The sequence below is a fragment of the Elephantulus edwardii genome, unplaced genomic scaffold (genome assembly GCF_000299155.1).
Source record: "Elephantulus edwardii isolate Elephantulus edwardi_28Jun2011 unplaced genomic scaffold, EleEdw1.0 scaffold00135, whole genome shotgun sequence".
In the NCBI taxonomy this organism is placed as follows: Eukaryota; Metazoa; Chordata; class Mammalia; order Macroscelidea; family Macroscelididae; genus Elephantulus; species Elephantulus edwardii.
The window spans coordinates 7,993,299-8,007,050 of NW_006399885.1; the positions used below are offsets into that span (position 1 = coordinate 7,993,299).

The 13,752-nt window shown below is 37.7% G+C and overlaps 1 pseudogene; it reads right to left on the bottom strand.

Annotated features, from left to right (window-relative positions):
- LOC102852537 overlaps positions 1-13,752 on the bottom strand; it is a 194,957-nt pseudogene that overhangs the window by 46,495 nt on the left and 134,710 nt on the right.

Here is a 13,752-nt window from a genome sequence, read left to right on the forward strand (position 1 = left end):
TGAGTATTATGGTTAGCACAGGAATCCAGAATTAAGGTTGCATAGAGAAGTGTACTCGGGGTGGGGGCTGGGGGGAAGGGACGTGGGAATTGTATACTAATGAAGGAATTTTTTTTCCTTTTTCTTTTTTTTTCTCTCTTCGGAGGGGGAAGCGAGCTGGTGGGGAGGGGTGAGCAGGGAGAAAATTGCGACAATGAATGAATGGAAATCCAAAGCCTCTGTTAAGAAAAAAAAATTAAAATTAAAAAAAAAAGAAATAGCATCTAAAAAAAAGAATAATTTTATTATGCTCCTATTTGCACATGACATGATTGCCAACCTTGAACATCCCAAGGAACAAAAACCTCTTAGAAATGCTGAGTTCAGTATGTCTTCTGGATACAAAAATCAAGATTCACAAACACATATGAAATATCATCTCACAACCATTAGAATCGCAATGATGGGGATGGAGAGGAAAAGGCAAACAGTAGTTGTTGGTGACATGGTGGGAAAACTGGAATGCTTATCTACTGCTGGTGAGAACGTCAAATAATGTAACAACAGTGGTTCTGTTAGCATGATTCAGTTGAAGTGAAGAAAGACCTGCACAAACAAAGACCTGCGCCCCAGTCAGTGTTCACTGCAGCACATTTCACAATAAAAATAACAGGTGGTCACACCAATATTCTTATCAACAGACAACAGGATAAATAATATGTGAAACATATGTGCAGGGGAATATTACTCCTTCCTAAAGCTAAAACAAGTCCTGAGGCCACAACATGGATGAAACCATGACAAGTAATAAAATAAGTTAATCACAAAAGGACAAATACTGTATGATCTCTTCTAGATGAAATAAGCAAACATGTAGAAACCAAAGATTATTAATGGTTACCTGAGATGGGTGAGAGGGGGAAAGGGGAAGTTTTTACTCAGTAAATACTGAGTTTATGAGAATGATGGTATGAAAAATGTAATAAAGGTCTTTGAGTTGTGAACGTGGATGTTGTTGTGGTGACTGATGGGTACATGTTTTCACCACACACCAGAAAATAATAAAGAGGGAAAGAGGAGAAATCACTAAGATAGCAGAGGCTGGCAGGTGGAGGGAATGAGGGTAGAGGACTGGAAGATGTTCAATGCAGACTTTAAAAGCTCTGAACCTTGTCCTATCCTGAGCCAGTCTCACTGTCTCTGACACACCTACCCTCCATTTCCCCAGTTACTTTATCAACCCATCTCATCCAGGGTCTCCCTCTCCTATACTGTCCCTCCACATTTCCAAATATGATGTCCTTCTCCAAGGACTGGTCCCTCCTGGCCACATGCTCAAAGCATGTGGGACAGAGATTCAAAATCCTTGCCTCCAAGGAGAAACTTGGTTTCACCCTCTCCAGGACATTCTTTTGGTAATCCATGATATGTTCAGTACTCTCCAGCACCACAAAAGAAAGACATTGATTATTTTTCTGTCATCCTTAGTCACTCTCATGCTTCAATCAGATAAACCGTAGTCTCTGGACTAAAATTATTCTCTTTAGCACTCTAGTGAGGGCCCTGACAGCAGATTTTTAAAATGCAATTTGTGTTTTGTTTTCCTGACTGTAGTGCCAATTGTGTTGATTGTAGAGCTAAGCAAGCTGAAATTTTTAACAATTTCAATCTCTTCTCCATTTATATGATGGTGTCAATTGGCCCAGTGGTAAGAATCTTCATCTTCTTGATGTTGAGCTTCAATCCATAGTGAAGGACTCCTTGGCCTTCTGCAGCAAATGCTTCAGGTCCTCCTCAGTTTCAGCAAGTAAGGTTGTGCCATCTGCATATCGTAGGTTGTTGATAAGTCTTCCTACAGTCCTGATGCCACATTCCTCCTCATAAAGTCACCCTCCAAAATGATCTCTTCTGTACTTAGGAAAAGGTATGGAGACAGAATGCATCCCTGATGCAATCCTTTCCTGATTTTGAACCATGTAGTGTTTCCTTGATCTGTTCTGAGGACTGCTTCCGGGTTTGAGTATAGGTTTTGCATGAGCACAATTAAGTGTTCTGGGATTTCCATACTTCTCTAAGTTGACCACATTTTGTTGTGATTCATACCGCCAAATGCCTCTGCATAGTCAATTTAACACAGACATTCCTCTGATACTCTTTGCATTCAGCCAAGATCCATCTGACATTAGCATAATTGCTCTAGTGTCACAGCCTCTTCTAAACTCATACTACACTTCTGGTAGTTCTGTGTTGATATCCTGTTGCAGTTATTTTTGGATAATCTTCAGCAGGATTTTCCTTGAGTGTAATAATTGTGATATATTAACAAGCATACAGCAATGGTATTTAATTACATGAAATATATTGCGTATAAATGGTTGCATAAAATACAAGATACATGAATGAAACACAACTTACATGAATGATTATATAAAACATAAAGCACATGTACAAAACATGATTTATATGAATGATTCTATGCAAAACAATTAAAAAATGTTGTGGGTTTGTTTTGTTTTGTTTTTTTTAAAAAAATGTCTCCCTATCCTCGCCTCTAAGAAGCATTTTTTGGTTGTATGGATTAGCTCTTTTGGTTTCTCACAGTATAGTCAATATTCCTCACCAACTCTGCCATTCAAAGGTATCAGTTCTTCAATCTCCTTTTTTCATTGTCAAGTTTACTACACAGATTACCATACATTGTTTCTGCTGTTGTTACATGCTATCAAGTTAGAACTGACTCACAGTGAGTTTTCAGGGGCTATAAATCTTGCAGTTTTCAGGGGCTATAAATCTTGCAGGAAGAGACTATCTTTCTCCCATGGAACAGTGAGTAGATTCAAAGTGCCTGCTGCACAACTCCTTACCACTCAGGAGTTACTCCTTACACTGGCTGGCAGTGCCACCCCTTACCACTAAGCAACCAGTGCAATAATCGAGACGGTTTTATATTAGTGGAGAGATAGACATTGTTGCTGTTGTCGTTAGGTGCCTTCATGTAGACTCTGACCTACAGTGACCCCACGTATAACATATAGAAACTCTGCCAGTCCTGTACCATCATCACAATCTCCACTGTCTCCTTGTCTTCTGCCAATGCTCCACTTTTTTCAAGCATGTTGTCCTTCTAGAAGGACTGGCCCCTTCTGACACCATGCCCAAAGTACGTGAGATGAAGCCTTACAATCTGCTTTTAGGGAGCCCTACAGTTGTGCTTCTTCCAAGTCATACCTGTTCTTCTGGCAGCCCACTGTATGATAAATATTCTTCATCAACACCACAGTTCAGATGCATCATTTATTCTTCAGACTTCCTTATTTATTAGTCAACTTCCACACACCAAATTAAATGTGAAAATTAAGATTTTAAAACACAGTACCTTGGGTCAGGTGTACCTTAGTCTTTAAACTGACATCTCTGCTCTTTAAAGAGGTTCTTGACTTGTAGATTTTGCCAATGCAATCTACTGTTTGGTTTCTTTCACTTCTTAAAATTGTCATTTCATAAACTTTTGTTATAAGACTCTTGTCTGAGATGGTATTACCAAATGTTTGTTTCCAGTCTGTAGGCTTTCTTTCACTCTGTTGGAAAAAGTTTTTGATGCACACATGGATTTAATCTTTAGAAGATCCCATGCACCGATTTTATCCTCTTCAGACTTTGCATTTCTGGCTGTATTTAGCAGTCTCTTTATATCTTGGACTAGCACTTGATCCCAGTTTGTCTCTTATGAACGTTATGGTTTTGGGCTTTACTCCCAGGTCTCTGATTCACTATGAGTTGATTGTTGTGTATGGTGTGAGATGTGGATCCTGTCTCAGCTGTGGGGATTAATCATGGGGTTGTACAATTTGATGGGGGCAGGGTGAGGCAAAGTGAAATAATTTGTTCTTGAAAACAATGTATTCAAATTTTGTACATAAACTACTAGAAAATTTTAAAAATTAAAAAAAATACAATTGTCATTTCAGTGAAAGTTTACTGAAAGGATGGGTTTTCACTCATTCCTTGATAGACCTTTTCCTCCCTCCCCCTCTTCCAGTTCACTTTGTAATGCATGTCCCATCCAGATTTATAACTTCTAATCACCAATTCCTTTCAGACAGTCCTTCATTTCACCTCCTCCAGCGCAGTGTTACCCACCCATTCTCCTTTTTTTGAGGCCAAACTATTTTTACAGCAGTGGTCTTATACTTTTTTGTTCTTTTCTGAATCATTTCACTCAGAATTATGTCTTCCAGACTCTTTCATGTTGTACATTGTTTGACAAGTTCACTGTTTTTCAGTGCTATATCATTTTCCATTGTGTGAATATACCACAGTTTTTTCTGTCCATTCGTTGACAGGCACATGGGCTACTTCCAGCTCTTCACTATTGTGAATAATACTACAATAAATATTAGTATGCATGCATGGTTCAAAATTTGGAAGGGTGTACATGATGGGTGTGTCCTATCTCCATACCTTTTTAATTTATATGCAGAACAGATCATCCAGGAGACTGGGCTTCATGAGGAGAGATGTGGCATCAGGAAGACTCACGACACACACAGATGACACAACCTTGGTTGCTGAAACTAAGGAGGACCTGAAGGATTTGCTGCTGAATGTCAAGTACTGTAACCTTCAATATGGATTGAAGCTCAACATCAGAAAAACAAAGATTCTCACAATGGGGCAATTGGCAGCATTATGATAGATGGTGAAGAGACTGAGATTGTTGACAGCCTCAGTTTGCTTGGCTCTACTATCAACACTCTTGGTACTAGCAGCCAGGAAATCAAAAGACTAATTGCATTAGAATGGTCTGCTGCCAGGGACCTCTCCAGAGTACTAAAGAGCAACAATGTCAATCTAGAGACCAAAATGTGCCTGATACAAACCATGGTATTTGCAATTACTTGCTATTCATCAGAAAGCTGGACAGTGACTAGGGATGACAGAAGGAGAACTGATGCAAGGCCTTTTTAGCGGCGGTGCTAGCAAAGAGTACTGAATATACCATGGACTGCTAGGAGAACAAACAGATTCATTCTAGAGAGACTGAGATTAGGCTGCTCTTTGGAGGCAAGGATTCTGAAGCTCCATCTGACATACTTTGGTATGTTGCAAGGAGGGACCAGTCCTTGAAAGGCGACATCATGCTTGGAAGGGTAGGGGGACAACACAGGAGAGGAAGACTCTCAAAGAGATGGATTGACTCAGTGACTGGGGTAATGCGGGTAGGTGTGTCGGAGACCATAAGGTTGGCTCAGGATAGAGCAGGGTTTAGGGCTGTTGTACACAGGATCACTATGAGTCGCAAGTGACTCAACAGCACATAACAACAACAATATTCAACTGTTTGTGTCATAGCTTTGGCTTCTATGGGGTACATTCCCGGTAGTGGGATAACTGTGTCAAATGGTATTTTCATGTCTAGTTTTTTTGAGAAAGTACCAGTCCACCTTCAATAGTGTTTGTTTTACATTACTATTTTACATTCCCACAAGCAGTGAATGGAAGTTCCAGTCTCTTCACATCCTCAACAACATCTGCTGTTTGCTGCCCTGCTGAACTTTGCTATTGTTGCTAAAGTGAGATGATACTTCATTGTTTTGCTTTGCATATCTAATAGGTAGCAATTTTGAACATTTCTTTCCATGTTTCTTGGCCATCTGACTTTCTTCTTTGGTGATCTACTCATATCTTCTGCATAATTTGTCACTGGGTTGTTTACCTTTTTCTTGTTGAAGTGTCTACAAATTTTAGAGATGAGATCCTTATCAGAAAGATTATTGCCATGTATTTTCCCAGTCTGTGGGCTTCTTTTTTACCCTGATGGAAAAGACTTCGGATGTGCATAAGAATTTTCTTTTTAGAAGGTCTCATTCATGTATTTTATCCTCTCCTGGTTTTAGGAGTTTCTTATGCTTGGAAGTCTATTTATGACATACATTAGAGCTTTTGGAGTTGTTCCTAATTTTTTTCTGATTTCTTGACAACTGCTTCCATGGGTGTTGAATGTGGATCCAAATAAAATTAAATCATTGGCATCTTCAACCTTTACTCCATTTATCCTGATTTTGCTTATTGGTATATCAGCAAGGAACTTTTGTTTGTTTTCTTTATTTTGACCTATAATCAATACTGATGACTGTAATTTTTTTATCTTCTCCAGAAAGTGATTCAAGTTCTCCTCACTTCCAGGGAGCAACTTGATGGCAGTAAGTTCATATCATATATTCATTTATTCATAATAAGACATAATGCAGATTGTTGTTGAGTGTTTCTCCAATCCTGATGTCATACTGTTCTTCATGTAACCCAGCTTCTCAAATTATTTGCTCAATATATAAATGGAACATATATGATGAAGGGACACAGTCTTGACACACAGCTTTCCAGATTTTCAAGTACACGGTATCCTCTTGTTCTATTAAAACAATTGTTTCTTTAAAAAAAAGTGTAACGTTTGTATACATTGTGTTTCACAATATTCTTCATTCATACTGTGTTTTATACAATCATTCTCATTTTTGTTTTATAAAATTAATCACCTGTGGACGGCACCCATCATTACACTGTCTTTTTGCCTGCATCCTTCCCACTTCCTTGCCTCCCTCCCTCCACCCACCAAACTGTGCAGCCCTTTGGTTTTGCCCCTACCCATTCTCAGACCTCCTCTACTTGAGTTCCCAACATGTCTTACTACTTATCCTTCTATTTTTACAATAATGGTGTTAAGCAGTATTTGCCCTTATGAGATTATGTTAGTTCACTCAGCATAATGCTCTCCAATCTCTCCCAAGTTACGTAGTATTTTTCAAAATCATTGCTCCTGAGTGCTGCATAATATTCCAAAACAATTGTTTCTTGATCTATGTACAGGTTCTGTATGCACACAATTAAGTGTTCTGGAATTCCAAGTCTTCCCAATAACTTATTATGTCTTCCCAATAATTTGTGATGTCTTCCCTACAATTTATTATGATCCACAGAGTGGAATGGCTTTGTATAGCCAATAAAATACAAGTAGACATCCTTCTAGTATTTTCTGCTTTTAGCCAAGATCCATCTGACATTAGCAATGACATTCCCTCTTCCACATCCTCTTCTGAATCTAGCTTGAATTTCTGCCAGTCTCCTGTCTATGCGGTGCTCTTTGTTGATATTCTTCACCAAGATTTTACTTGGGTGTCATATTAATGATACTGTTTTATAATTTCTGAATATAGTCATAGATTAGATTAGAGAACTCAGAAACATCTTCACAAACATATGCTCAACTGATATTGGACAATGGTATAAATGCAATTCACTGAAAGATAATATTCTTAACAAATGACTTTGGAGAATTGGACAGCTATTCATAAACTAATTGAACATAACTGAAATCAGAGGAGCTACCAGGAAGGAGTAGATTGAGGTGCTAACCTAAAAGTTAGTAGTTCAAATTCACCAGTCATGCTGCAGGATAAAGATGAGGTATTCTCCTCCCATTGTGATTTATAGTTTCAGAAACCAAATAAAGAGTTACTATGAGCTGAAATCAATTCAATGGCAGTTGATTTAGTGTGATATATAAAAAAGAAGTGAAAATTAATCATAAACACACACACACACACACACACACACACACACACGTGTGCATATAACCCTGGTGAAATCTGAGTAAGATCCATAGATTGTACCAATGCTAATTTCCTGGATTTGATATTGTGCTACTTCTGCCAGGTGTTACCTCGTGACTTCTCTGAACTACCTTCTGACAACTATTTAAAACAAAGAGGCTAGGGAGGGAGGAAAATAGGCAACAATGAATTATTGAAAACCCAGGCTTTCTGTGAACCTTCATTAAAATCACAATCAAAAAAATAAAATGAAGATGTCTTGAATATCCATTTTCACAGCTGATTTTAAAGCTGGTACAAATATCCATAAGGTCAGATGGTACTTAAAAGATTCACATTTTACCTGCCTATCCCAAACAGCTGTTGTCAACAGCCTAGAATGATTTTTTTTTTCAGATGGAATGACAAATTTACAGAATCTATGAAAAATGTTGTTATAGAAATTTTACTTGTTTCATTTCAAATGTTAAAAAGTAGTCCTGGATGTCAAGGACACTAGAATCTGTGTTCTTTGGAATCTGTGTTTGAGGAGAGGAAAAGTCAAGTGTGAATGAACGGAGCTGACTGAACTATGAGAAGTCATAGGCCACTTTCTCTGAAAACATGAACAGATATGCAGGAGCATTATGTAAATGTGTGTTTTTAAGCAATATGAATTAAATACTGATGTGTTTGTAATATTTTTTAATTAATTTTAATGAAAATATACAGAGATTTTGGATTTCCATTCATTCATTGTTGCACTTTTATCCCTGTCTACCCAACCGCACCCAGTTCATTCTTCTCTTTGAAAAGTAAAAGAAAAATTCCTTCATTGTTATACAATCCCTCCCCCTAAGTCCACTCCACTATGCAGCCTTCTTTCTGGACTCCTGTCATGACAATAATTTCTAATCATATATCCCTATTAAGCAGTTCTCTCTCTCTCATTGTTTCAATGCAGTATACATAATTTATCCCATCTTCCTCAGTCTCCCCCGCAAGCCCTATGTCAGTTCCATTTTACAACAGGGGCACTATGCAGTATTTCTTTGTAATAATTTTAAACCACCAATGCTAGCAATAATACTAGCAATAAATATAAAAGAAAAGAAAGGTTATCTTTAAAAAATTAAAACCCTTTAGTGGAAGTATTATGAGAGAGACTACTTCTTTTTGAAGAAAATGTTTTCATTTAAGTAGGAATATAATTTTAAAAAAACCCAAGATGTCAGTTTGATGATGAGCAAGATGCACCTAATCCAGGCCTCTTCTCAACTACCTCTTTTACATATAAATTCTGGAAAGTGAAAAGAGAAGTCAGAAGAATCGATGTGTTTGAACTGTGGTATTGGCTAAAAACAATGAATACCAAGGTCTACAGAAGAATGGACAAATCACTCTTAGAATAAAAAAGTTAAATGCTTCTTCAAAGCAAGGAGGATGAAACCTTGTCTTGCTTGCTCTGGACACATCATTAGTCAAGACCGATCAGTAGAAAAAAACATTACATTTGGATGGAGAGCCAATGAAAACGAGGGCTATCCTCAGTGAGATGGGTTGGTACATCAGCTCCAACAATGGGCTCAAACGTATTAGTTGGTCATGAAGATGGTGCATGACCAAGCAATGCTGTGATCTAAGGTCACCACCATGAGTTGGAGTCCACCTGATGGCAAGAAAAAACCAACAGCTAAAAGAGTCACTAGCAGGATGGAGGGCAGCCTGAACTGGACTCTAACTCCAAAAAGGCTATTTTCACCACAGAGCACATCAATATGGAAGGAGCCATGGAGACAGAGCCTAAGGAGCCATAAAGACATAATGCTGGACTGCTAACCAACAGGTTTGAATCCACTTTGTGGGAGAAAGGTGGTCAATCTGCATCTATAAAAACTTAGAGACTCAGGAACACAACAGATGGTCCCAATAAATAAGGATCAACTTGATGACAATAAATTTCTATCAATATGTCATCATGATGTTGAAACACCTTCTACTTGAGCATGTTAGTGTGAGCAAAAAATTATACTAGGAATATGTAAGAGACATGTACACACAAAAAAAAATTGCAGTAAAATGATGTCAAAAAGAAGACTTAGTCCCTCAATGAGAGAAAACGTATCTCCTTTCTTACCTCAATAATGTATAACACAACATTCTTGTAGAAACAGTACAGTATGCACTTGGTCACTCGAATGTAATTCCATGATCCATGAACCAACAGAAGTTTCTCCAAGTAACTAAACTAAAATACAGAAACAACAGTTCATTAAAGTTCAAACTAACTTTAGTCAAAGAAACATATAAAATAATTTCAAGACTCAGCGGGTCTCTATGCCTAGACCATGACTTAAGACACTGAGCAGAAAAATCAGTTCTGCTGGACAACTAATAGCTTATTCCAGGAGAAGTGCTTAATGTCTCATAAAATTATCTTTCCTAGTCATAAAAAAAGTGCAGAAGATAGCATCTATGCTTATCAAACAGTGCTTAAAGAGCTCTGCTGGCATTGTGGTTAAGGCTACTAACCACAGGTCAGCAGTTCAAACCCACCAGCAGCTCTGGGAGAGCACAGAGTGGCATTTGGTTTCTATGAAAGATTAATTTCGGAAATGCTATAGAACAGTTTGACTTTGCCCTATAGGATCACTGTGACTTAAAACTGGTTCTATGGCAGTGAGGTTTTAGGTGGTAAATGGTATTGAATTTTTTTTTAATCATCATGTGCAAGGCTTTTATTTCAATCTGTTGTATATTGAAGATATTGATCACAAGAGTCAAGAGTCTTTGGTAAAAAACACCATATCAGGAATGAGAAATGGGCTTATTCAGGAATCTTTGTACAGAATTAGGTGAACTAAGTAGGTCTTATAAGGATCATGTCTTCATTTGCTACAATAAATACTAATAGCCATATACCAAACACATCCATTGGTGTCAGCATGTTGGCTCCAACTGACAGTGACCCTTTGTACAACAGAGTAAGACCCTGTCTGATCCTGCACCTCCCTTATAGTCTCTGCTATGCTTGAACTTAAACTTACTCTTCAGTCACTGTGCCCATCTGCCTTGGTGAATGTCTTCCTCTTTTTTGTTGAGCCTCAACTTCTCCAAGCATAATGTTCTTTTTCCAAGGACTAGCCCCTACTGGCAACATGTCCAAGGTATATGAGTAGAAGTCTCACTGTCCTAGCCTTTAAGAAGCATTCCAGCTGTACTTACTCAAAGATTTGTTTATTCTTCTTTTTCTTAATGAGATTTTAATGAAAGTTTATAGAGAACTTGGATTTCCATTCACTCATTGTTGCACAGTTTCTTCCCTGCTCACCCCCCAGTTCATTTTTGTCTTTAGGGAAAAAAAATTTTGTAATATAATCGTCGTCCCCCTCCCACCCAGTCCACTTTACTATGCAGCTCTAATTCTGGACTCTTGTCATGCCAATAATACCTAATCATATATTCCTTTTACATAGTTCTCGCTCTCTCTCGTCTGTTTCACTGTCATATTTATCCCCTCTTAAGTTTTTCCCCAGCCCCCCATGTCAATCCTATTTTATAACAGTGACACTACGCAGTATTTGTCCTTTGTGACTGAGATATTTCACTCAACATAATGTCCTCCATGATAACCCACTTTGTATAATATTTCATGGGTTCTTTGTTTTTCAATGCAGCATAGTATTCCATTGTGTGAATATGCTACTGCTTCTCTAGCCATTCGTTCACTTGTTGATGGAAGCTTGGATTGTTTCCAACTCTTTGCTATTGTGAACAACACAGCAATAAACATGACTGTGCATATATCTGCTTGGATGGAAGTTCTAGTTTCTTTAGGGTGTATTCCCAGTAGTGGAGTTGCTGGATCAAATGGTATTTCTATTTCCAACTTTTTGAGAAAGTGTCACGCTGCCTTCCAGAGTGGTTGCACCATTTTACTCTCTCACCAACAATGAATAAGAATTCCAGTTTCTCCACAATCTTGTCAGTATTTGTTGTTTGCTGCTCTGCTAAATTTTGCTATTGTTACTGGGGTGAGATGATATCTCATAGTTGTTTTTATTTGCATCTTTCATAGAGCTAGAGGTTTTGACTCTTTCTTCATTTGTATGTTCACCATCTGAATGTCTTCTTTGGTGAAGTGTCTACTCATATCCTGTGCCCATTTTGCAACTGGGTTGTTTACCTTTATCTTGTTGTGGTGCTCAAGTATTCTATAAGTTCTAGATATAAGTCTCTTCTGAGAGATGTAATTTTCAAATATTTTTCCCCAGTCTGTGTCTTCCCTTTTTACCCTGTTGAAGAAGTTCTTTGATATGCATAGGGATTTGATTCTTAGAAGATCCCATTCATCTATTTAATTCTCTCCTGGTTGTAGGGTTTTCGGGATGCTTGGAAGACTGTCATGTTGTGGATTAGGGTTTCTAGAGTCTCTAATTTATATTCCTTGGTTTTAGATCTAGGTCCTTGACCTAGTTTGGTTTTTGTGTATCATGTGAGGTGTGGGTCTTGCTTGAATATTCTGCATATGGTTTTCCAATTTTGCCAACACAATTTGTTGCTGTCATTTCCCCACTTAACTGATTTTATCTTCTTGTCAAAAATCAGTTGACCATAGGTAGATGTGTTGATTTCTAGGTTCTCAATTCTATTCCATTGATCTACGTGTCTGTCATTGTACCAGTACCACACTGTCTTGACCACCAAGGCAGCGTAGTAGGATTTGAAATCAGGGAGTGAGATGTCTCTTACCTTATTTCTTATTTTAAGGAGTGCTTTGCTTATTCAGCTTCTCTTTGCATTCCAAATGAAATTGGGAGAGTGACTTTTCCATCTTGTTGAAGAATGGGATTGGTATTTGTTACTGGGATTGCATGGAATGTGTAAATAATTTCCTTTGGTAGGATTGTCATTTTTTATAATATTGAGTCTTTCTGTCCACGAGAAAGGTATATTCTTCCATTTCCCCAGGTCTCTTCTTGTGTTTCTAGTTAGATTTACACCCACTTATTTAATCTTGTGATTAGCTAGTGTGACAGTTATTGTTTTTCTTAGCTCCAGTTCTATCTTCTCTTTGTCAATGTAGAGAAAGCCATTTGATTTTGTACGTTGATCTTGTATCCTGCCACTTTCCTGAATTGGTCAATTATGTCCAGTAGTTTTCTTATTGAGTCTTTAGGGCTTTCTAAGTATACTATCATATCCTCTGCATATAGAGATAATTTTACGTCCTCTTTGCCAATTTGGGTATCTCCTATTTCTTTCTCTTGTCTTACTGCTGCCACTAAGACTTCCAATACAATATTGAATAGGAAAAGTGATAGGGGGCATCCTTGCCTAGTTACTGTTCTCAAAGGGAATGTCTTTAATCTCTCACCTGTGAGAACAATGTTGTCTCTCGGGTTTGCATATATACTTTTTACTATGTTGAGGAAATTCCCTTCTATTCCTACTTTGTTGAGTGTTTTAATCATGAAAGGGTGTTGGATATTGTTAAAGGCCTTTTCTGCATAAATTGATACTATCACATGGTTCTTGTTCGTTGCTTTGTTAATGTGATGAATTATACCGATTTTTTTTTTATGTTGAACCATCCTTGCATACCTGTTATGAATGCTATTTGGTCATGATGATTTTTTTTTTATGTATTGTTGCATTCTATTGGTCAGGATTTTGCACCTATGTTCATGAGCGATATTGGCCTTTATTTTCATAGTGTCTTTAACCTGGTTTTGGTATCAAGAATATTTTTTCTTCATAGAATGAATCAGGGATAATTCCATATTTTTTCTATTTTCTGAAATAGTTTATGTAGAATTGGTGACAGTTCTCTGAATGTTTGATAAGATTAACTTGTAAAACCATCTGGTCCAGGGCTTTTATTGGGTTGGAAGTTGTTTTATTACCTTTTCAATTTCTTATATTGTAATAGATCTGTTCAGGTGGTCAATTTCAGTTTGTGTCAGTTTAGGTAGTTTATGAATTTCTAAGTATTTGTCCATTGCCTCTAAGTTTTCTTATTTGTTTAAGTATGTTGTTGTTGTTGTTGTTGTTATGTGCCGTTGAGTCACTTCCAACTCTTAGTGATCCTATGTACAACAGCCCTAAACCCTGCTCTACCCTGTGCCAATCACACTGCCTCTGACACACCCATCCTGATTACCCTAGTCACTGAATCAATCCA